The sequence below is a fragment of the Ananas comosus genome, linkage group 8, assembly GCF_001540865.1.
Source record: "Ananas comosus cultivar F153 linkage group 8, ASM154086v1, whole genome shotgun sequence".
Taxonomy (NCBI): Eukaryota; Viridiplantae; Streptophyta; class Magnoliopsida; order Poales; family Bromeliaceae; genus Ananas; species Ananas comosus.
In genome coordinates this window covers 8,594,287-8,598,611 of record NC_033628.1, presented here as the reverse complement: position 1 = coordinate 8,598,611, position 4,325 = coordinate 8,594,287, and the positions used below count along the sequence as shown (strand labels likewise).

General features: G+C 56.0%; 1 pseudogene; it reads right to left on the bottom strand.

Moving 5' to 3' along the window:
* LOC109714612 lies at positions 886–3,218 on the bottom strand (annotated as a pseudogene).

Genomic DNA, 4,325 nt, shown 5'->3' with positions numbered 1-4,325 from the left:
AGAATTCGATAAATGAGAGAGCAAGTTAAAAATAGAAACAGAAAAAAAACGTAGACTCAGTTGGTTTTAATCTCTGAAGCAGTTTGAACTTGGCGGAACGGCAGGTGAACGGAAAACCCAGGGAAAACTATGCAGTCTTGTGAGAATTATGCATTAGCAAGCTTGGAAGAAGAGTGAATGGGGGAAGAAAACATGAAGAAGTGGAAAAATGCAGAGATTAAGAAGCAGTAGTTCAACAACATACAGTGGATTTGGCAAACTGTTTCATTAATTGTCCGTCCTGTTAAGGCAGAGATTAAAAAGCAGGGCATTTTTGAATATACATAGACATTGGTGGGAGTTCAACATGCAGTAGTAGTTCACTGAGCTTTTTTAATTACAAGCAGCATTAAGACCAATGTGATTGATGCTGAGGAAACAAATGTTATACGCGCGCGGAACAGAGTACTGCATCAGTTCATATTCATCTGCAATCCAGCAAGCAAAGAATGAAGCACAAAAAAGGAAGAAATTTGAGATGAAATATTCCAATCAAATTAGCATCTAATATCACACATATATATAAATATTATTTCTCAAAACCGAAATGTTACATCATTCTTCCTGTTTACGTTTTTCCTCATCGATCCTACGATATAAACAAGAAGGCCATTTCTTCTTCAAATTCATCTTCTTCCTGCGGACTCGATAATAAAGCCCTTTCGGAAATCTTATCATAATAATAAACACTAGACAACAGAAACCCCTTGAATTAACATAGCTGCTGATCAAGTTCCTCTCTAATGCCCCCACTCCACACTCCCACCAAAATCTCGAGCGAGTAGCAAGCAAGAACAATCACAGGAAGAAAATTCGTCTAAAAAAAAAAAGGTAAGGAAAAAGAAGAAAAAAATCCGGGGCACTTCCTACAAATCCAAATCTACAAGAGGAAAGGCAAACTAGAATTAAAGAAAGAAAAAGAAAAAAAATTAAAAATCAAATTAAGAAGATGTTACAGTGAGGAGGCCTCGGCAAAGGGCGAGGTTTCGCTGAGCACATCATCGTCCCCGTTAGTGAATAGCTCCAAGTCCTTGTCTTCGTCGTTGGAAAAGTCCCTCCTTTCGAGCTTGGAATGCGCGGCGACGAAGACGAGCTTGTGCGCGCGGTCGACGCTGGCGCGCGAGCGGCCGTGGGCGGCGAGCGAGCGCAACGGCGAGAGGTTCCACCGGACGCCGCAGGAGGTGGCGTGGAGGAAGATGAGCCGGACGGCGACCTTGCCCAGGGACTTGAACTCGCTGAGGCAGGTCTCCCAGACGAGGCGGCTGCTCTGCGGGTTGGCGATCTTCATCTTGCCCGTGGCCGGGTCGAGCTGCTTGACCTGCACGGCCTGCGCGTACAGGGGGTCGAGCCCCTCGGTCCGCCACTTCATGAGCTCCATGAGAGCAATGTGGGCCTCCTCCCGCGACACCATCCGCGTGATCAGCTTGTCGACGTCCTTCTCCTGCTCGGGCGTCAGCGACTTGAACTGGGGCAGGTACTTGCCGCTGGCGTCCTTGACCAGGTAGAGCGGGTCGAGGATGAACGCGGCCGACCAGGCCGGGTGGTAGGTCTTCTTGAACCTTCGGTCGAGCACCTTGCCCGCGTGGGCCTCGTCGGCGCCGAATTTCGCGCACCAGTCCTTGACCTTGGCGCGCAGCTGCTCCCACAGGGGCAGGCATTGCCCCACGAGCGGCCGCTCCGCCTCCGCGTCGCGGATCGCGTCCCTGACCAGCTTCATCAGCTCGTGGGCCGCCTCCAGGTCGTTCCAGAAGCCCATGTCGCGGATCATCTCGGCCGTCTCCCGCGCGACCGGGTCCTCCAGGCACGCCAGCTTGTAGGACTCGTCGTGGATCGCCAGCTGCAGGGCCCGCGCGGAGGCCAGCACGTCCTCGAGCATCGCGAACACCGAGCAGAAGAAGGAGCTCGAGCCGGCGCCCGCGGCGGCGGGGTCGTCGGCGGCGGCGGCTGCGTCGGCGGCGACGGAGAGGAGGAAGGAGTGGTCGAGCTCCTGGAGCTGGTGCTTGCGGAGCGCGGCGCGGACGGGGGACTTGGTGTTGAAGTAGGCGGCGAGCTTGGCGGAATTGGCGGCGGCGGTGCGGAAGAGCGGGAGCTCGCGGAAGAGGTCGCGGAGGAGGCAGTGGAAGGCGCGGAGCAGGCAGGAGAGATTGACCATCCAGTGGTGCTGGCCCTCCAGGCTGCGCAGCGCCTTGGACTTGAAGCGGTCGGCGACAATGCCGGCGCAGCGCTGGGCGTTGCCGGGGCCGGAGACGTCGAGGACGGCGTCCCAGAGGACCTCCTCCGCGAACTTGGAGGGGGCCAGCGGCTGGACGGGGATCGCGCGGTGGAAGACGGAGGTGCCGTTGGGGAGGTTGACGGTCAGCGAGGAGGACGCGGCGCCGCCGGCGGACTCGTAGAACCAGTCGGCCAGGAGGGCGAGGGCGGAGTCGGCCTGCGCCTTGGGGAGCGCCGGCGCGGGGGGCGTCTTGGGGCTCTTCAGCTTCTTCACGCTGTCCTCCAGCATCTGCAGGGCGCCCAGATCTTCCTTCCCGCCCGACAGCACAATCGCCGTCTGCTGCTGCTGATGGTGCTGGTGCTGGTGCTGGTGGTGGTGGTGCGGGGATAGTAGCATTTGAGACGACGGCGGCGGCGAGGACATGCCTGCTGCGGCTGCGGCGGCGGCGGCGGCGGCAGTTGGATGGGGAGAGAGCTGCGAGGGGTCGATGAGGGCGAGCTGCGAGGAGGTTCGCTTGCGGCCGCCGGTGCTGCTGGCGCCGGCGGTGCCGCTGTTGAGGTGCGGAGGGTACAAGTGGGAGGAGGGAGGGGGCAGGGAGGAGATGGGGCGCGGCGGGGGAGCGGGAGGGGGGAGGGCCGGGGCGGAGGAGGAAGGGGAGGGGAGGGAAGTGGGGCAGGAGCCGCGCTGAGGTGCTCGGAGGCGGTGCGGGAGGGGTTGGAGGCGGAGAAGACGGCGTCGCAGAGGGAGCAGCGGAGCTTGACGGCCTTGGGCAGCCCCGTGTCGGAGCTCTGCACCAGGATGGGCTCCAGGTGGGCCCAGTACCCGCCCCCTTCCCCTTTATCGCCTTCGTCCGCACCGTCATCAGCCCTCGTATCTCTTGTGCGCGCCCGCGCCGCCACCTCTCCCCCGCCCCAGCCCCAGCCCAGCCCAGCCCCGCCCCGGCCCCCGCGTCCCCCCCGGACGCCATTAATTCCTTCGATCCTCTTATTATCGCTAATACTACTACTACTCCTCCACCTCCTCCTAGTAATAATAATACGAACAAAAATTCGACCGCCAAATTTGGGCCCTCCCCTCTCTCTACCGAAACTCTTTCATTGGATTCTTCCTTCCTCTTATCGGGTTTCCGACGGAGACCCTCCGCCGCAGTTGCAGGGCGGCGCGCCGGTGTCGGCGGCGGCGGTGCCGGTGCATCCGCCGCCGATATGACTTTGGCGGGGGTTTTTGGAGACACACACACACACACACTGAGAGAGACAGAGAGAGAGAGAGAGAGAGAGAGAGAGAGAGAAAGAGAGAGAAGGGGAGGTGGACTGGATGGATTAATTGGATTAGTAGTATAGGAAAAGGATGGTGTGATTTTTTTTACTTTTGTTGTTATATCACTATGTTCTCCTCCTCCTCCTCCTCCTCCTCCTCCTGCTCTTCTGCGTTTCTCTCTACCTTTGTTTCTCCTATTCTTTCTCTCTCTACTTGTTGATCGCGCAGTAGCAGCAGTAGTAGTGGTAGGGGATTAAGGGAGGGGGCCAAAATGTTGGTTGCTTTCCAGGCCCTTGATCTTGGTATGGCTTAATTCTAGTGTAGCAGTCAGTATAGACAGAGAGAGAGAGAGACAGAGAGAGAGTGAGAGTGAGTTGAATAGGGGAAGAGAGAGAGAGAGAGGGAGAGGGAGAGGGAGAGAGAGAGAGGGGAAAGAGGAAAAGAGAGAGAGAGAGAGAGAGAGAGAGAGAGATAGAGAAAGGGGGAGGAAGGGAACCTACGGATTTAAGGAAATGGAGAAATGCGTTTCTCTCTCTTCCCCTGTTTTGGTCTTCGGACAGGGTTGACCACTCTGTAAGAGGAATGCCCTCAAACATTATAATACTGTTCAGTATGGTACAAATCAAAGCGTACAATATTAGGAGTCTTATGCATAGGATTATTTTTATATTACTATATTACTATATATATAATTTATATTTCCTGAGCTCTATTATTAAAGTGTCGCTCAGTTGCTGAGGGCCTCATTGGCTCTGCCCACAAGTAGAACTGCTTAGTAGAAAATACTAGTACTTAGTTTGCTGAAGCTCCTATA